Source organism: Candoia aspera, chromosome 3 (assembly GCF_035149785.1).
Source record: "Candoia aspera isolate rCanAsp1 chromosome 3, rCanAsp1.hap2, whole genome shotgun sequence".
Taxonomy (NCBI): Eukaryota; Metazoa; Chordata; class Lepidosauria; order Squamata; family Boidae; genus Candoia; species Candoia aspera.
This window is the reverse complement of record NC_086155.1, coordinates 46,954,564-46,975,939: the sequence shown is the minus strand read 5'-3', so window position 1 is coordinate 46,975,939 and position 21,376 is coordinate 46,954,564. Positions and strand designations below refer to the sequence as shown.

General features: G+C 40.0%; 1 protein-coding gene across 2 annotated transcripts in view; it reads left to right on the top strand.

Annotated features, from left to right (window-relative positions):
• The window catches only part of ATP2B4 (ATPase plasma membrane Ca2+ transporting 4), a 167,973-nt gene that overhangs the window by 56,846 nt on the left and 89,751 nt on the right, over positions 1 to 21,376 (top strand). The window lies entirely within an intron of this gene.

Here is a 21,376-nt window from a genome sequence, read left to right as displayed (position 1 = left end):
TGGAAATATTGGCAAGAGAAGCAATATAAAGCATTACACCATTGCCTTCTCTAGTTTCCCATCATTACCAGTAAACATTCTTAAAAGAAGCAAATGTTGCATTTAAGTGTGCTTCCTATGGTAACAGCTCATGCTTCCATTACCGCCTCTCAAGTTGCAGCTTGTCAGAAGAGCTTATGGCTGGCAGGGAGGTGTGTAGGAGTCAGTGCCATGTGGGAGGCTGGAGATTTTAATTTGATCTGTTTCCTAGCTGCCTTTGTTCTCCCTCTTTCAGCATTTACTGTAGAAGGTAGTGGAGGGTGGTGACAGGTCTCAGATGCTGGGTACAAAGGAAAATGTAAAGGCCAGTTGGTGCTGCTTCACATCAAAGTGGGATGGGGGAAGCTTGCATGAGGCCTGCAGCTTCTCTAGCTAAATAGAAAATAAGGATTTTCTGTAGCTTGTTGTAAATTGATCCAAAGAAGCCAGATGGGTTCTAGCACAGCCTTTTCCACCTGGTGCCTTCCAAAAACATTGGACTTCAACTTCCATAATTCCAAGGCAGCTTGGATAATTGACATTGAAGTCCATCAAATTTGTCAGGCCCCAACTTGAGTGTCACGCTTCCCTTGGTTGGCAAAATCAAAACTTAGTGTGTTTTATGAACCTTTTCTCTGAAAGTCTGATTAGTACTATATAGCACTAGTGCTGATATTATGTACTCATGCTGTGCTATGTGAACATCAGTGTGATGTAGCACAGGAACTGATGTTGATCAGACTCTTATTTGGAGGGATTTGAATTCACCCTCTGGTATGGGCTTAGATTTCTAGTTGTAAAAATCAGTTGCCTTTCTGTTTCTTACAACTTAATGGTCAAAGCTCAAGTACGGAAGTATGAGTAAGGAAGAGGAGGCAAAGTCCTGTTATTATCGGTTCCTAGATTGCAACACCTCCTGCTTTCTTGAGCCTGCAATGCCTCTGATTCAAAATTTGCATTTGTAATGAACTCATTAAGTAAGCCAAGCCAGTGCTACCTCTTACTATCAGTTTTTCCAACTGTTTTTTCAACACTGAAATTCTGCCATGGGGTGGAGTGCATACTTTGCTTCCTACACTGTTTGTATATGTACGCTAATTCCTACAGCCTGGTGCTGGTTGATACCATTTTGACTGGAAATGCAAGCCAGGTTAGAAAATCCTGCCGCCCATCCTTGCTGCTGTGATCAAATTTGTACCTTCTGATAGCACATTTTTTTAAAAAAAACCAACAGTCCAGTCTTCTTTCTCCCATGTGACATGTTATCTGAGATGTAGCAGCTTGGGCAGTGCTCAAATGGACATCCTTACAGGGTTGTTGTGAGAGAGGGCAAGTTAACAGTTATTCTCATTATGGTAAACCAGAGGCTTCCTTAAAATGCAGTCAGAAGAGATTAGAACTGGCAGCCCCAACATAACTGGAAGCTGTCAGTTTAGGAAAGGCTAGTTAGAATTGTTTTTCTCTGTTTCTCTGCTGGAGTGTGGAATACACTCAAAGGTTGCTATGCTTCCCAAAGCGACTAAGGGGAAAAAAAGCCCTTAGGTTACTTTCCTAGGGACTTGAAACAAGAAATACTGAAAGAATGAACAGAGATACAAGATACATACAGCCACCAAGGTTGTTGTCTAAGCATTGCAGATTAGTCTCCTGATTTTGGCTGGCTTCCTGGACTATCTCTTTGGTTCACAGTTGCCTGTTAACTCATGAAGAGCATTTTTCCTTGTAACTTGCGGGTATCAAGTACAGAAAAATGGAGTGGTCTGGTATCCCAACCTTCCTCTATCCATAGTCCAGTCCAAACAAGCTTATTGACCAGACTATTTTGTATCTTGGGTATTCCTTTTGTATGTAGCCTTGCAGATGTCAGAATTGCAGCAGCTGGATCTCCAGTTAGAAATCAAAATTCTGAAAACAAGGCTTATCACCTCAGGAGATAATTTTGTCAGAGAGATGTCAGCTGAATTGGCTTGCCACTCTAAAATTGTCCTATAGAATCTGATGACGATTTTCTTCAAAAGCCAGGAGCAACATGGATTGTCATTTCATGTGTCAGAACCACCCTTAAGTTATGCAACTGCCTAATTCCAGATCAATTTCTTACCCATTTGAAAAATACTCTTAATTCTGTCTGGCAGTAGCTTTGCATTCTCTCAACAGAGGCCTTCCTATCATTCCTTTTTCATCTTCATTCATACCTAAGTGTGAATTTGAATCTTCAGCATGCAAATTATGTGTTCTCCCATGGAGTGGCTGGTAGTTGAATTAAGCCACCTCATTATTGTGTTTGTTTGTGTGTATGTCATGCCTTTAACATCTAGGCCAAACTGTCTGCAATGCTGAAAATTGGGACCTTGCCACACAAGAAGAGTAGAAGTGCCACCAAGATCCCTTCCTTTTGGTACTGCTTTATAGTTAACTACTGTATGTCCAAAATTAATTTTGCTTTGGCAGCCCTCTCCCTCCCTTATATTTTACTGCCTCATCTCACAGGAAATCTGACTAAATGCAGGAGACTGTTCTCTCAGGTATTACTTTGGTGAGTTGCTTCAGTCTTTCTTCCTTCTGGTTCTTCCTTTTCTTTAATCAGATGAAAATGGTAGATAACAGAGATAAATGGTAGATCCTTGAAGTGGATGTGTAAATAGCTTATCCCCACTTCCTTGGTCATAATGAAACAACTCTACCTCTTAGTAACTAAGATGGGCAGCTCTTGATTATCCTCTCCTCTGTATATCTGAGGATGGGGCTTCAACTTTCATTATCTTTTGACAAGATGTAAGCAATGCATAGCTTTGGGGGCCTTCTGAAATCTTACCTGTGCCAAGGTAGACTAGTTAACACATTTAGTAAGTGGCATAAAAGCAGTCAAGGAAGGGTGCTTTCAGTCTTTAAAAAAAACACAGCTGCTTGTGGTCTGCTACAGGGTGAACATGTGCCCATAGAGGAACCTAGGCTTTTGCCTAAGGCAGTAAGACTGAACGCAAGGAGTGAGTGGCAGGGAGTGTGATAGTCAGCATCAATGCATACTGTCCACATAGCAGGAAGATAGCATTTTGCTGCCATCTAGCAGTAATCCAGATTTTTGTACCCTAACATTGATACCACATGCTGGCACTGCATTGCTTCTAAGTAAATGGCTCAAGTTGCTACCGCTGCCTGGCTTTCTTGAGAGTAGCTTTTGTTTGCAAGCCCCAGGGACTTAAACAGCTCTGCTTTCTTAAATATAGCCTTGAGCTCTTTAAGGTCTAATATTGGGGTAAGAGGCCCTATATGAGAGGTTTACCTTGGGCCCAGAGACCTCTACTTGTGTTCCTGTGCCTTAGCTTATTGTAGGCTAGTGATATTTGCACGTACACACAGACTGAGCATGCCGGAACAAGATGTACTTACGTTGTGGAGAGGCATGCTTGTCTCAGGAGAGATGTTTTGGTTCTCAAGACTGTATGCAGTTGGAGTATGAGGAAAAGGTCTGTTGAAGTAAAAGTATTTTGAGTTTCAAATTAATCAAACTTTTTTCTCCCCACTTTCTTTGCTCCAAGCTCCCACTCACCTGCTTGAATGTTCTATTTGAATAGGTAGCGCCTGCATTTCTGCCTGGGATACAAGTTCCCCTTCCCATTGTGATTTTTTTTTTTTTTTTTGAGGAGGCTGGGCTTCCTCTGTGTGCCTCGGTTCCCTTACTTTTGTGCTGAGAACCTAATATGGCAGGCTGTTATTAAAAGGAATACTCATGGTGATGTGAACAGGAAATGCTGCTAGTCTCAAGTTTGCAGATGGGCACTTTCTAACTTCAGCTATGGAGGGAACTTGCTTGGGGTTGGGAGAGCACAGTTAATGTCTCTCCTTTCCCTTCACCAAATCTGAAGTGTTTGGGGCAGGATGGAATTTACGCACTGCCACCAAATCACATATGTTTAATCGCAGTGGTGGCTGAATGGACTTGGTTGATGTATCGCTACAGGGCTATGAAAACAGTGGCCATAAAATTCTGTACTACTGGGAGAATGGATTAGGAGAGGAAGGCTTGCCTTCATCCTCTTTTTCAATTAACCTTCCAGGATAAATTTCTGTCCAAAGCTGATACGCAGTTTTATAAACTAACTGCTTAGGTCAGGGCTTCAATGGCTTCTTAATAAGGTGTAAGGAAAAAAAAAAAGCATGTGGAGCAGAAGGAGCACTGGATTGCTCTATCCTTCCACTTTTTCTTATCAGTTTTATTTGATTTGTACTCCACTCTGTTGAGTACACAGCGAGACCAAAGAGGGTGTGGTTGTGTAGTACAAATAGTCTGCTGTTTGAAAGGTTTGTATTCCAGCTGCACCTACAGATGAGGTTTCTGGGTTGTGAAAAAGAATAGATGATCCTGGCGTTGAGAGGCTGTGCTGAAACAGCATTGTGGTGAGGCCCACCTTTTTGGGTATTGTGGAGGGGATCCCCAATTCTTTCCCAAGTCTCAGAAAAGGAAACCTAGACTTTTAAATCATTTAAGTTAGGAAGGCAGGAGGATACAATGTAGGTGTTTATTTGTGCAAATACCTTGTCAGCCTTGCGAGATAGTCCAGACAGGAAGCACACCCAGATGAGCGAATTATTCTTTATTGTAAGGTTACATTAACAGAATCTTGTAAGTCTGAAAGTATGTTTCTCCCCTTCATCTTTACAGCCCAAGAAATTAGGGAGGGTCCCTTCTGAGATGTTTGCCACACCCACATTCCTGCTGCAGGCTAAGCTGCCTCTTATCCAACTGTTCCTCTGGCTGTGGCTCTCCCCCTGTCTCCCAAGGTCATTACCACATACCATTACATACTTGCAGCATGCTGAAAGATTTTGAGAAAAGATCCCCCTAAGGTATGTTGGCATCTCTCCATTGCAAGCTGAAAAGAGAGTATTAAACTACAGAATGCTGCAATGTAAACTTAAATTCTGTTTGTTCTTTGTTTGGGGCCTGATGTGACTTCTACATGAATTCTACCAATTTCTGGACCAGGAATAATTGATACGCCGAGTGTGTCATGCTCCTATTCCAGTATTTATGCATAGGAGAGGGATATAGACTTATTAGTAGCCACATGTATCTTTTCTGGAAGGGATAGGATCTGTAGTCCAATGGTACAGCCCACTTGCTGTGAGGAAGGGTGTTCAGGTTTCAGGCAGGGATCTTTCCTAAATGTATCTAAAGATCCCCAAATTGAATCTGGGGCCTTTTCTGCAAAACAAGTGCTTGATCTTTGAGCTACGGCTCTTTTCCACTGTTCAGTCCCCACTAACTGTTAGAGATATATTGTTGCTGAGCATGGAGGTTCTGTTTTTATTTGTCATGGCTAATATTCAGTGTATCTGTTCTTCAATTATTGATTGCTTCTTTAAAAAATAAGTAATGCTAGTAGTTAATTACACAGACTAATTAATGCCTTATGTCAAGTAGTGCTTTGGTTGCTGATAGTGGTTACTTGTAGCTGAGAATCTCCCTCTGGTGTTAGGTTTTTATCCAATGGGAATTGTAAAATTTCTCAGTGTTGTTTTAAAATAATTAAATGAGTGCCAATTTTATGTCATCATCATTATTCACTCAGTTTTGTTGAGAAGACAAGCTTGGACAGTGAGTCTCTGGAGTGAAATAGGCATTAAATTAACATGCATTTTGCTACTGAAGCGACATTGACACAGATCTTCAAACCCTGAGGTTTATTGTTTTGTGGGGGGGGGGGGGAGTTTCTGGAGCATCCTTGATACCATTCAGTTTTGGCTGATTTTATATTTAGGTTACTAGGCTAGATAACTCTGGTGAAAATCCTAGGTACAGACATCCCATCACAACCTAGCTATGTACTCTTTCTCTTTTCTTATTACAGAAATAGCATTCAGATGTGTTCGGTAGTGCATCCAAATTGTTGGGGGACTATGCTTCTCTTTGTTCTTCAAATTAAGTTGGTGCCACTTAACATACAGCTTCTCTTTCAGTTGCATGGTTATTGGATACAAAATCTTCCTTTAGCTAAGACTGAGGTCCACCATGGCCTGGCAAAAAGAGAGTGAGAACCAAGTGCCTTTTCCCGTAACAGTGGAATCAACAGTGCTATCTCCGCATGGTGTTCTCGTATCCAGAAATATCCCCCAGAGGTAGCACTTAACACATCTCTTCTCTCAGCTTTCTCTCTCTCCCCCCACTCCCTCTGCAGTGTCTTTGGCACTTGGCTTCACATAATTCTCCCCTCTCTCTTTTCTTTGACAAAATAACTTATGCAGAGGTGAGTCAACCTTGCTTGGGACTCAAATATGCCCTGGTGCTGAGTGCTAATTAAAAGGTGTAATGGGAGCCTTGTAATCATTCTGTATAAAACACCATGATTTGCACAGGGGAGTAAAGTATCATTACCAAAAAGACTCTTTAGAAAGAAAAGGAAGTATGTGTATGTATGTATATATGTTGGGAAAGTTTACATTTAGTAAATTCTTTCAAAATAAATATACCACTGAATTTATTTTTCAGTGACTTGATTCTTTTGAAGCCCTCTCTCTGTTTAAGCACATTAAGAATCTTGTCTCATATTTGGGAGAGGGCATTATTTACAATAAGATTCAGTTGGCTGTGTTAGGATGGGATGCTTTGGCCTATGGCAGAGGTAAAGATGGCCCATAAGAGGTGCTGGGCAGTTGTTTGCAGAACAATTTGCATGCAGGTGAGACTCAGCCCTACGTGGCAACTATGCATTAACTTTTGGTCCCTAAACTGAGGGTCCATGCAACCAATACTCCAGAGTAGCTCATCTTCTCTCATTCTTGGCTAAAATGGCCAGTGTAGACCTGCAGCCTGGAATTAAAAGAAGTGTAGCACAACACATCTGATGGACCTTGAATTGAGAAAGTTGTTCAAGAGGTTTGCTTGTTTGTTTGTTTATTATATTTCTATATTGCTGTAATTAAAATGATTGTGTATCTTGGAGAGAATTGGAGTCAATAACGTCAGTGGCACATAATTATCCTTGCAATAAGGATTAACAGCAGAGATAGGGAATGTTTGGATTTCCATACAGTACTAAACTATAGCTCTGAGAATTTCTCACCATTGCCTGTACTGAGTGATTCAGCAACATCTTCCTATCTTAATCTGCAGCTAAAGGAATGATGGGAGTTGTTGCTCCTCATGTCTGGAGGGCATTCTTTAACAAACTTGGTATAGGAGGTACCCAGCATTTATCATTCAGAAGTCTTATCTTTCAAATGTCATTGCCTCTGAGGCCCTACAGCTTGCATAAAGCAATTGCACATGGTCATGGATGTACACCCGACCTATGGGGGAAAAACACTGTATAGATATGTCCAAATAAATAAACTTGTATATAGACTGATCCATCCTATTATGTAGTTTCCAGAGAAGATTTCTTAAAGAGTTTTTTCCCACAATAAAATTTTATTCCTGTTTAAACTCTGAAGAGTTGTTATATTCAGTGAGACTTGTTTCTAGATATGCCTGCATTGGATTGTAGTTTTAAATAATTATTCTAACATGGAAAGAGTGCGTACATTTTCCAATCCTTGCGTTTCCCAAAGACACTTTTTTATGACATGACAATGCACTGCCTGGCTTCCACTGGAAAAGTGAATGCTCTGAATGTTGATTTGTCTTGAATTTTGATTTGTCATCATAACTATACATCTTTCCAACTGTAGGAGGGGATTGCAAAACAATAACGATAGGGCTTTGCAGGGCTGCTGGTTGCTTCATCTCTCTTTCCTTTAAGGCACGGTAGCTACATCAGTTGAACTGGAGCCATACAAGGCTTGAGACAGCCAAAATTCCACTATAGAACTCAGTCACTTTTTAAAGTATTTGCCCACATGTTTTCAATCATATCATCATGAAGAGCTAGAACTGCTTCATTCTAATAGAAAAGGAGATGGGAGAGAAACAAGATGAATGTTTGGAGTAAGTTTTATCCACATAGAAGTAACCCTGATGACCAATTCTCAAGGGAAAATGTTTTATCAGTGTAGCAGTAACTAAATGGTAAAGAAAGAAAGACAGGATCATTCCCACATTTCAGGATGTCCATGAAGGTAAAAGCCAAGTTCTTTAGTTGTCTCTATGCCATACATTCCCAGGACAATCACAAGATACTGAAATGCTGCTGCATACCAAATAACGTAACCCTCTAGCTGGATTAAACAGAAAAGGGTGCTCCTTCTCAAGGACAAAAGTGATTATAGCAGATCTATTCAAGGAGGCAGAAGCGGCAGAGACTGGAGAGCAAAAATCAAGTGCAGAAGACTATTCTAGGGGGGTTGCAGTGAAAAATGCCTTTGCTTATCCAGCAGCCATGTGTAAGTACCCTTGACATTTGCTTGCCAGTTACAGGATCCTTCAACATTCCTCTCTTTCTCTGCTAGCATGTGAAATCCACTCTTGTTCTCAACCAACCTTTTCCTGCCACCCAGTTGCCATCCAGTAACCCACCCAGCTGCCACTTATTGGTATACAGAAGCAGAAACTGAACTAGGGCCTAGAAGTTGCTCCAAGAGTTTAGTTCTTTTCCTGATCACAATTGCTACAGAAAGCTGCCAAATGAGGTCATTTTCTGTCTTTGATATATCTACATTCAACAACTGAGCCAAGGCAATTCACTGAAAATGCAAGAATGACTCAAGGATCAACCTAGGAGGGAATGTTATTAAGCCCACTCCACATATCTACCCTTTGTAGGTGTTGTCTTAATCTTAGAAGAAGCAATGGGGAGAACAAATTAGGTAACATCCCTTACAACTATTTTTCTATATTCAACAAAATCAGTGCAAACTTCCAAGTGTGAGGAAAGCCCACTGGACTTTTTGGGGATACTCACCCCTATACACTTACTAGTGGGGGCAGCAGCTCTCTAATGGATGCCAGGTAAGAAGCAACTCTTAAGGCAGTGTGGTAGTTCCCAGACTCTGCTGGGGAACATTTGAATTTTCCACCATCCTCCAAAATGGTCCTATGCCAGAGGCACTGTGGGAAGTTCTGGCTTTCTTGATCAGACATGGCGTTGATATGAGTAATGCAGGACAGGCATTTGACACAGTTCTGGGATCCCAAGCAGCTGCCTCCTGATTTTGAGCCTAAGCTGGATTTATAAACAATTTGAATATTGTAAGAGTACCATGTGGATAACAATTAAGAATGCAACTGGCATGTGATTTTTGTTTTGAATACAACTACAGCAAGACGCTTGTGCCTACAATTGTCACACAAGACATAATCTACCTGCAAGTCACACAAAATTCCAAGAGGGGAGGGCTTTCCATGCAGAAATTGCATAGCAATTGTGACAAGGCAGCAGCTAAATACAAATGGGATCTGAGGAACTGCAAAAGTTTCATTTGAATTTGGCTGCAAGAACTCACACTAAGACGTCTGGCACATCCAGGCACACTAACAGCTGTGACAAACCTGTCAGTCATCAAGGCATGGCTGAAAAGTTTTGTTTCAATGCCCATTCTGTCTCTTCTTTCCTTCCCTCCAAAAACCAAAACTTTCACACCATCCAATTTGAAGTACGTTTTTCTTTACCTACCTGCATTCTCATACTTTGCTTTGTGTTGCTATGGAAAGCTTATTATAAAGATCTGCAGAAAGGGAGTATTATAATATGTTGCTTAAGCTTCTTCCTAGGTCTAGGAAGAAGTACATATACCCTCACCAATTAGGCCATAGCATTGCAAATGTGTTTCCAGATTGTCATCCGTAATTGCTCCTTTTGGGGTAGAGAATATACATATCTGTATGTATATATGGCTATTGTGTTAAATTGGGTAACCCCCTTGTGACTTCTTATAAATGAACCAATACATGACTCTTCAGTTTTGTATTTTAGATTGTTTGGGTGTGTTAATTTAATATGATTTACTGTGAAAATAATCCAGTATACTTAATAATGGAAGGCTGCTTTCCTCACAAATGTTCCTGTTTCCTGATTGCTTTGGAGAGGAAGAAAGTTTAGCAAACACCTAAATTTAGTTTGTATTCTTGAGATGATGCTAACACGAATGTAATAGAGAAAAGTGTCTCTATCATAGGGAATAAAAATGCCATTTAGAATGCTGACATGATCTAATTTCTATCCAAAGAGATTGTGCCCTTCATAAAATGTTCAGTTTAGGAATATAGGGAGAGTTAATGATTGCTGAGTCACATTGTGGAGGAAAAGCAGGTGAAATAAGGTTAGATGTCTATCTCACAGGGAGCCAGCCTGCCAGTTTTCTTCTCAGTTCTTGCACATATGCAACATTAACTTGGAAGTAAATCCAACAGTAGGTCTTCCTTCCAAATAGGTGGACATGGTATTTTTGTTTCAATTCACAGAGACAAATGTAGAAAAACAGCTTCCACATACTTCCTATTTTAAAAAGGTTCATGGAAAAGTATACAAAACCAAACAATACTGTTGAAAAAAATAACTTCTGCTTCAGATTTTTACACACATAATTTCCCACCCCTTCATCCTGCAACCAGTATTTTTTCCCAAGCAGACATTGGGAATAAGGATTCTGGTCTCCTAAACTGGCATTTTTTTCCTTTTCCAATTCTATGCAAAATTGCCTAGACCTTGGGTCTCATCTGTATTATTCATCTCCTGTGATAAGCCCAAGATACTGTCCTTTCTCTTGCTGCTTGTCTTTGGCTATCTTGCATATGCTCTTAGACGGGCTTCCCCTGTTCCACTGAAATCATGATCTCTGCCTGGCAGGACAGAGGTGTAATGCAGCCGTTTATTATTCCAGGCAGGTTCGTCTGCAGCACTGCATCAGCCATCATTTTTCATCAGCTGTTTACTCCCCCCCGCCGCCGCCGCCTCTTCCCCCTCCTCCACACCCCTCCGTTGCTCTTATTCCCTTCTATGCCCCTTCCTAACCTCCCCCCCCCGCCCCAATCTCTCATTTCTCACTTGGTTAAACTCAGAAATTGTAAGAAGAGTAGGTGAGGTGAGTGGGTGAATGTACTAGTCGTGGAGAGGCTTGGCTGCTGTCTTCGCTATGACGGTGAGGCTGAATGGGGCTTAGTAGGAATGAGGAGGAAGAAGTAGAGTGATATGGGGAAATTTGGGATGAGCACATAGGGAGGAGTGTTAATATTGTTGAAATCTGAGCCTTACAAAGCCTCTGTTGATAGAACACCCTCTTTCATGTAGCACTGTCCACTTTGTTTTTCCTTCACTAATTTTTTCCATTTGAGCTAAGCCCATAACCTTCCTCAAAAAGCTATAAAGTAACTGGTAAGGCTACTGCAGCTTTAATTTGAAGCTTGTCCAGCCTTTCTTTGTTTTTGCTTGCTGCAGCCTTCTTTCACTTCAGTCCTGCAGCCATTCCTTCATGTTCATGTGCACCTCATACTCAGACATACATGTCTCCTGTTTACACTTTACAAACCCATTTGAGCACGATGCCTTCATTTTTACATTTCGCAAACTCATCTTCACTAGGTTTCAGATTTCTCAACCTCTTAGAGTGGATCCTTTCAAAATCTGCTTGTCTACCCTGAATGTTGCAAAATATCTAAAGGATGTGTTTTTGGCTACACACTCCATTTCTGTAGACTGACAGCTGCAGTGATTGGTTAGCACTGAGAGTGCTTTAGGGGGGAAAAAAGTGTCAAGCATGCTGTAGTTATCTGCTTTTGTAAAAGAAGATTGGTGACTGTGGGGAAAGCTGCCATATACCAAGCCTTGAAATGTGCGCATCTTGCCAAATATTAACTGACTCAGAAATCCCTAGTACAATGCCTGAGGGTATTGAGGCACACCTTGTTCCTCTCAAGAGGCTTCTCCAGGCCTGCCAAAATCCTCCTCCTCCTCCTCCTCCATGATGTTTTGAGATTTGCTCCATAGTGAAAATGCTGAAATAAAAGACTGTCGCCTGAGAGCATATGATGGTGCCTAAGGATTAGGAAAGGTTGCCCACCTCTTGATTAGTTTTGCTAGCTACGGTTTTCCAAGGATGAATTCAGGCAGAGTGATTTCACATCCCTTGATTTTTTCAGAAACCAGAGAGCCACAAACTCAACCTGATGCTTTGTGAATATAAAACATGTGTTTTACAAGGTGTGATGATACTTCTTTGCCTTTAATGACAGGTTCTTCTCCTCAGGGGATCTTTGGAGAATAGTACTCAAGACTGCTATGTACACAAGGAGAATTAAGTTAAAGCATAGATTCAAGAAGGAGTGGCTGCAAGATTGAATTTCCTTTATAGAGCAGTCTCTACCTCTTAAGGTTCGTTTCCCATTGTTCTTAGCCTCCTCTCCTTATAATAATTTCCCCTTTATTCCACTTTAGTTATATACATAATTAAATGTAAAAAAACTAACTCGAGGCTGAATACAGATGACAAAAAATAGTACCAGTAAATATATAAAACTGTACTCTTAAGCTAAAGTTGCAAGTTAGTTCATCATTTCTTTTCTGTACACGGACAAGCTTAACTACTGACCCCAGAAGCTAGCAAGCTATTACAGAAGAAATCTTGGTGCATTTCCACTGGAAAGAATTTGCAGAGTTATATTACTGTTAGATATAGGGAGCTGCTCTCTCCTTTTCTTCTGCTTTTTACAGACACAACTGTTTTAAGACAGTGCCTGCCTGCAATTTGAACAAGCACATGGGCGTCCAGAAGAAGTGATAGGCTCTAGATATTTATGGGTTTTCTGATAGTAATATAATTATTTATTTATTTGATGCAGTCTGGTTTTGGTGCCATCCAACTCCAGAACTCCCTAAGCTCTACTGTACTTGTCTCTTCCTCATTCCATTGTAACGCCCATTTCCTGTGCTGATAGTTTCTGCCTGATACATTGAATGAGTGTACTAACCTTTTTAATCTCAGGAAGCCCTGGATTGCAGCCCATATCATACTTCAACACAGTGTGATTGCAGGATTATGTTTTTCTTCCGTAGGATTCAAAACCGCTTAGTGTGTGATGACCAGGGATTCATTCTGAAATGCAGTTATGTCTCTCTCTCTCTCTATGGATGTGTGTGCGTGTGTGTATGTTGTGTTCGGCACTATACTCTATGAACTTGTAATGCAGGATGTATATTTAGGATTTTTTAAAAGTGGTTTCAAAGAAGTAAAAATCTTTGCATGCAAATTGTGCAGAAGTTGGTAAGTGTTAACAGTATTAGTATCAGGTAGTGTTTGGATCAAGCAGATGTGGGACATATAACAGTGCAAATAAAAACATGGGTGAAGACTATAGGGAAGGTGTCCTGAAAAGAGCTGCATTTAGAACTGCAAGATGTTGGCTGTCATAGAAATCTGCCTCTGAGGGATAGAAGAAAATGGAGATAGATAGAATTATATGTACCTGTTTTCCAAGGAGAAAGGCTAGAATGCAAGAAACATGTAGGATTTTAAAAGCTATGATTCAGGGTATCTAAATCTGCCTTGGATAGTGGGATTTGTAGAATTTTTGTGCTTGTAGAGCCTTTGAAGATGAACAGTCTTAAATATATTTGAAAAGATAGTTGTTCTTATAGAGTGATTGATTTAAAGCTCTTTGAGTTGAAGCGTTTTTCTTTTTCTTTTGTTTTACTTTACTGTTATTATAGAAGTATGTTTTTAGGTTTAGATACAGGAATTGCTGGTAACATTAACAAGGCAAAATGGACCACTCCTTAATTGGATTGTGTAGTTTTTTTCTGATACATTGTTGTAGGATCTGAGGATAGAAGTTGGCCGAAACCCTCCAACACCACATTTTACCAATTTCTATCCTCAGATCCCACAACAACATATCAGAAATAACTATGCAGCGTGATGAAAGAATTTCCTGTATATACATGGAGGCATGCGCGCACACACACACACACACACACACCCTAACTAATCATGTTCTACCTATTTCCAAAATACACAAAACCAGGCAATTCAGGCTGCCCCATTGTCTCAAGCATTGGAACGTAACAGCTGGAATATCAAGACTTTATACTCAGACTTTAGGCCACCGGCACTGCCTAAGAAGATTGAAATTCATTGGAAGTCTCCTTGATAATGCCATTTAAGCTACAATGGATGTTGAGAAATTATACACCAATACCCCAGTCCCCCCAGAAGCATAGACTTCGAGTCATCATGAACATCATCATTGATTTCAGCACAGCATGCCTTGCTACCAGATTGTATGATTTTGTAGTCACCCACAACTACTTCACCTGTGGTAGTAACATATATCTGCAAATCAGTGGCACAGGCATGAGCATACACATGGCTCCAGAATAAGATAATGTTTTCATGGCTGATCTAGAACAATACTTTCTCAACTCCTATCTGCTGAAACCCTTTCTTTGCATGAGATTAATTGATGAGATGTTCCTCATCTGAACATGAATCTCTCAACAAATTCCATCATGACCTCAACAACGTTTTGTTGAGATGGGCAGCCGTATAAAATTGATAAACTTCCATCCCACTTTCAACTTCAGCCTCAGCCTATTACAGAACAAGTCAACTGCCTCAATTTCACAGTAAAACCACACAATATCTACATGCTTCCAGTTTTTATTTATTAATTTATTGATTTGATTTGATTTATTGGGCTGTCCATCTCACACAAACTGACTCTGGGCAACGTACAATAAAACTAACAAATATTCCACAGAGACCACTTAACAAACATAAATAAAAACAAGATCACAAAACATCAGAATGTTACGATGCAGCCAGCTCACGGGCTCCCTGTTGCCAGGGGATCCCCGGGCCTGTTGAAAGAAACACATTTTAAGGGATTTCCAGAAGGTCACAAGGGTTGGGGCTAACCTCACCTCGGAGGGGATGATGTTCCAAAGGGTGGGTGCCATATCAGAAAAGGCTCATTTCCTAGGTCCCGTCAGATGGAACTCCTTAGCAGATAGGACCTGCAATATGCGTTTCCTCCTGGACCCAACGAGACAGGTAGATATAATTGGGCTATATTATCCATAGCCAAGGCTCTGAGCTACAACTAAATTTGTTCTGACCCTCTTGACAGACATGCTCAACTGATTAAAATAAACAAGAAATTCAGCAGTCTCAACTACCTACCCAACTAGATCAGTGGACAAATCAATAGAACCATGGATTACCTATTAAAAGATAGACTACAGAAACAGAACAAAACACCACTGATTTTCACCTACAGCTCATAGATCAAACCACTCAAAGACATTATTAATAAGTTATAGCCCATACTGGGCACCACTTTTTTTAGGCACTTGTGACAGGCCCATACTTGCCTAAAGACAACCACCCAACCTGAAGTGGATTTTAACAAGCAGCAAGAAGCAACAGGATGCTAATGTGGGAACCAGAGTCTATAACAAACCCAAATGTCTACTGCCCCCATACACCAATGGCACCATCATAGGCCCCAACAACTACATGTATACATTTAGAGGTGTCTTCACATGCTGTTCCTCTAATGTGATATATGTCATCTTCCAGCAGTGCCCCTCTGGATTCTGCATAGGACAAACAGACTAACCATTGCACAGAATAATTAGTGGACACAAGTTTGAGATCAGGAGGATTTAAAACAAGAACAAAGTAGTGTCAGAGCATTTCAACCTCCCAGGATACTCCATTATAGATCTCAGAGTAACCATTTTGAAACAAAAGCCTCAACAACATAATTGTGCAAGAGATTGCTGAACTTACTTACATCAAGAGGTTTTAGGCTATCGCAGAATGTCTCAACAAGTACAATTGTTAATTGGTAAGGTCCTTGTATCTGTCTGACCTGAAACCTGCATCTGCTTAACTACTCTGTCTTCTCCTCCCTTTCCTCCCCACTTCATCTCAATTTAAATCCCATATAAGTTTAGCCATTCCATGCATCTGAGGAAATGAGCTGTACTTCATGAAAGTTTATGGATGATGATGATGATGATGATGTCTGAAAAGGTGCTACCTTCTGATGTTTGGCTACCATAGACTAATACAGCTCTTCTCCTACAGTGGCTGGGCAACCAGGGCTTAGCCCTGTAGAATAACTCTGGAAGAACAACTATCACAGAAAAGACAAAAGTATACTGTGTTTGAAAACTGCGCCATTATGGCCTGCTGTTATGAATCAGAGCCAATAAAGTGGGGCTACTTAAAGCGACTGTTTGAACTGTGGAAAGGAGCTTATCCAGACTCAGATATCACTGAACAATGATTAGCAGATCAAAGGAGATTCATTATCAGAAATAAAATATTCAGGGATGCAGAACTGGAAGAAATTCAGAAAAATGTGAAAATGGAAGACCCAAAAACAATAATAGAATAGTAGAAGAAACTCAGATAACAGCAATTGGAAATATAGAGGAAACAGTTGATATGAGCTACAGAAATGTTAACTTAGAAGAAGTAATAACAATAGAACCAGTACCAGGTCAGCACTGAAACAACCTATGAACTAACCCCCCATCTAGAAGAATTAAAAGAGAAAATTATAGTGTATGCAGAATTACCAGTAAAAAGACAAAGACTGCCAGCACTGAAAGTAGTGCCCCCAAAAGACCAGGCACCTATAGTGAAGGATGTGAATAAGGCGTTTACAGTGGTTAAAATAATATCTATTGAACAGACCAATCAGCTTGCCTACAGTATAGCAGTGGTGGTTACAGAAGAACTGGGTATCAAAATTAAAAAACCAAAAGCCAAATCATATTCAGTCCCAAAGTGGAAGATCAGACTGGAGGCCAAGGTAGAGAAATTAAGAGCAGGTGCAAATAATTTAAATAACATGAAAGAGCAAAAATTGAAGAATGTAAGGATCAAGACAAGCCTAATTAAAAAAAATATTGGCTCAGCACCAGAAAAATTGAAGAAGCTTTGGAAATCATAAAGCAACAAATAACAGCAAGAGCTGGGAAAATTGAGTGCTATGAGACACGAATCATCCAATTTAAGCAAAATCAGCTAGAGGTAGAGGTGATTCTACCAAAGTGTAAATGGCAATAGAAATTCTAAAATTGGAAAAATCAAACAAAAATGAAAGAATACGGTTTTGGAAAGATCTGTGGGAAACTCAAAAAGATTATAATAAAAATGCTGGATGGATAAAAGAATTTGAAGATGAATTTTGTAAAAAACAAATGGAAGAACTAATAACAGCAGACATGGTTAAAAATCAAGTGAAAAGGATTAAAAACTGGACATCTCCTGGAAATGATTGCATGGTTTTTGGGTCAAATATCTGACAAGCTTACAGCCAATTATAGCTAAACAGCTTAATGGTATTGCATAAATGAGACATCAGTGATTGGTTAATAACTGGCAAAACTTATCTGATTCAAAAAGATCCAGTGAAAGGGACAATGCCAGGAAACTATCGGCCAATAATATGCTTGCCTACAATGTTTAAATTACTCGCTGGCATAATAGTGGACAACATCCAAGATTATTTGGGAGAAAATAACACCCTTCCAATAGAACAGAAAGAAAATAAATGGAAAAGCAGAAGTACAAAAGATCAGCTTCTAATAAAATAGTTTTGGAGAATTGCAAAAGCCAAACCAATTTACATATGGTCTGGATTGTTTATAAAAAGGTGTGTGATTCATTACCATATAGTTGGTCATCAAATATTTGGAAACAACTGGTGTCAGCAAAAACATTAGAATCTTTATCAAAAAAAATAATGAAGCAGAAGACAGAATTGGTGCTTGGAAATGAAAAATATGGGCTTGTCAACATTAGGAGAGGCATCTTCCTGAGTGACTCATTATCACCCTTATTATTTGTCATTGCTATGATCCTACTTTCAGTGATTTTGGGGGGGGGGGACAAATCTTGGCTACCAGACAGCAAAAAATGCTAATAAAATCTCACATTTGCTTTATATGGATGATCTGAAGCTTTGTGGTAAATCAGAAATTGAAATTCAATCATTGACAAACACTGTAAGAATTTTTAGCACAGATATAGCAATGGAATTTGGCCCAGAAAAATGTGCTACAGTAACAATAAATTGGGGTATAATCATGAACAGTAATGGAATTGAAATGCCAAATGGCCAGACCATCAGGAGCCATCAGGATGAAGCCTACAAGTATCTGGGCATTTTACAATTGGATAACATGGACATGTTAAAAGTGTAAAGAATACATCCAAAGAGTGAGAAAAGTGTTGAAGACAAAATTGAATGGTGGAAATACCATCAAAGCCATAAATTCTTGGGCCATACCTGTTATATGATACACTGCTGGAATTATTAACTGGACACAAACTGAACTGGACATTTTGGACTGAAAAACAAGAAAACTCATGACTGTTCACTATTCATTATATCCCCGTAGTGATATTGATAGGCTGTACCTGCCCTGCAGAAATGGAGGCAGAGGTCTACTTCAAGTCAAACAAACTGTCAAAGAAGAAAAGCATGCATTGGCTGATTATATAAAAGATAGTCAAGAACAAGCACTGATGCAAGTTAAAAATTGGAACTTACTGAATGTACAGGAAACAAAACGTGAATATCAAAATAATGTAATAAAAACACAATGCTGGCAAGGAAAAGCATTATATGGTCAATTTCTAAAAAAGATTGAGAGTAAAGTAGATAATGATAAAACCTGGCAGTGTCTTACAACTGGAACATTAAAAAAAGAAACCGAAGGCTTGATTTTGGCCACTCAAGAGCAAGTTATCCAAACTAATACAATCAAGGCCAGAATTGAAAAATCATCAAGTGATTCAAAGTGCAAATTGTGCAAAGAAGCTGAAGAAATAGTAGATCATATATTCAGCTTGTGCAAGAAGATCACACAAACTCTCTATAAACAACTATATAACACAGTTGCCAAAATGATTCACTGGAACATCTGTAAAAATTATCATCTGCTAGTAATGAAAAATTGGTGAGAACACACAGTTGAAAAAGAAGTCGAAAATGAGTAGGTTAAAATACTGTGGGATTTCCGAATACAAACTGATAAAGTTTTGTCGCATAACACACCAGATTAACTGTGGTTGAAAAGTTTGTATGGATAATTGATGTGGCAATACCTGTCTTGTCTCTGGCCAAGCACACATGAATACACAAAGAGGTAGTTGCATGCTTTTACTAGGTGAGTTTTTTTAAGCAATAGCAAGCAGCAAGGGAGGGTTATGTGCATACGCACGCATGCAAAAGCAACCAAGTCCCCACAAGTCCAGCAAACTTGCCTAAAGAAAGAGTCCAAAAATCCAAGGAGCAGGCACAAGAGTGGTCAGGCAAATCCAGGGTCCAAAGCATCAGCAAGGCTGTCAGCCGATCTGGGTTCAGAGTCACAATAACACAGGTTCGAGTCCAAAGGCAAAGCACATAGAGTCTGGGTTTGCAAACAGTTGTTTCTAAAAAAAAACTTGAGCTCATAGCTCTTGTTAAATAAGAGCAGTCTTGGTGTGGCTTTTTTAGGAAGGCGAGGCTACTTCCTAGTGAGTAGCCTCATGAATTCCTTTGCTCTGCTTTTTTTCTGCTCACTGGCTCTTCCATTGGGAGGGGATGGTAATTCCATGCCCTCATCTTCAGAGAGCATGGCAGCTGTTTCTGCTGGCCAGCCCCACCTCCTCTGCTGCTCAGGTGACTGTTCATCTGATGACCCCAGAGCTGACTGCTCATTATCTAAGGCCACTTCTGAAGCTGGCTGCCCTTCTTCATCTGAAGATTCTGACTCTGAATCTGAGCCCACCATGACAATATCAGGGGATAGTAGAAGACAAAGAATTGGAGAAGACAGTAAAGTATCAAGATCTGAAAACCGAAGTTGAAAGATTATGGCACAAATTGGCAGTGGTGGTCCCAGTGGTTATCAGCACACGGGGTACCATTCCAAAAAGCCTTGGACAGCACTTAGATAATCTGCGCATTGACAACATTTCCATCTGTCAATTACAAAAGGCCACACTGCTTGGATCTGCACATATACTCCGCTGATACATTGCAACATCCTAGGTTTTTGGGAAGACCTTGATGAGAATGAAGGCCAACACCAGGTAAGAACTGGCAGCTGTGATTTCACGTTGCTGTGTATACAATAATAGCGATTTCTGAAAAGGTGCTACCTTCTGATGTTTGGCTACCATAGACTAATATGGCTCTTCTCCTACACTATCTCTTTTCTCTAATGAATGTATGTAAGAACCAGATTCTCAAGAGCTTAGGGCCCCCTTAGGGACATAAGTATTATTAGAGGAAGTGCTTGTTTGAGGAGTACTGTTGCAGCCTTACAGCTTTCTGGCTCTGTTTGAAGATACTTGACAAATTCTGTGAGCTAATCATAATAATGGAAATCCTCCCATCTTGGTCCTCTGTGGGAACACTGTTCTGCAGTTTTTCTGTCCTCCTTGCTATCAGGACTTCTTTCTGTCAGCTGACCTTAAACATTGGCATACTGGTTTAGAAGACCATTCCTAAAATCAAACTGAAGTAGATAACATTTTCTTCCTCTAGAGAGATTTTGTTTTTAATCTCCCTTCTTTCAACCTGTGGCCTGGAATCCCTGGAGCTCTAGTTCGGGACAGGAAAGGCATCTTGCTGCTTGGAATGGGAAGATAATGATTGGTACCCTGCAGTCTCCTCAAGGGGTAATTATGGACTCCACCATCACAATATTAATTAGCTGCTTTTTTCTTAACCTCTGAAGTCTTTTCAGAAGATGTTGTTCACTATTAAAGAAGAAAAATTAGCAAAAGAAAAATATAATCTCCCACTGCTGTCCCCAGTAAGCTGTTAAACAACAGGGGTTAGTTTAATTGGATCTGGCTTCTTAGCTTCCAAGCTATGGAGAGCTTTAATGCCTTTACACGTAGATGAGTATTTGCTACCTCTGCTTCACAGTTCAGGACTACAGGTTATGAATCAAGTAGACAAATAAATGTGCAACTGTTACTCCAGCTCCTGCATTAAATAAAATCTGTTCCATGGCTGTTCCACCTATTACCTCTTTTGCTTACGCCATACATGCATGCTCTCCATCTCCATACTTGGAACCTGTCCAAGATCAGTTTGGATCAGGAAACAGAACATCCTACAGGTTGGAAATGAATCCTTTTTGAAGATGAAAGTTAGTACAGGCAGGCCAGTAAAGAGAGATTTGATGGAGACAAATTGAGCACTTCAATGACGTATCTCAAAAATACGGTTGTAAGTATAGAATTACCAATCAAGGCGAATATTTGGACTTATAGCAGAGATTGTAATGCAGCGTCTGGAAAGGATAGCACTCCCACACATACAACCCAAAGTATGGATCCGGTATGTAGATGACACCTTTGTCATAATACAAAAGAAACAACTGGAAGAAACCCACAAAACCATCAATAACATCTTTAATGGAATAAATTCACAAGGGAGGAAGAAAACAACTCACTACCATTTCTGGAC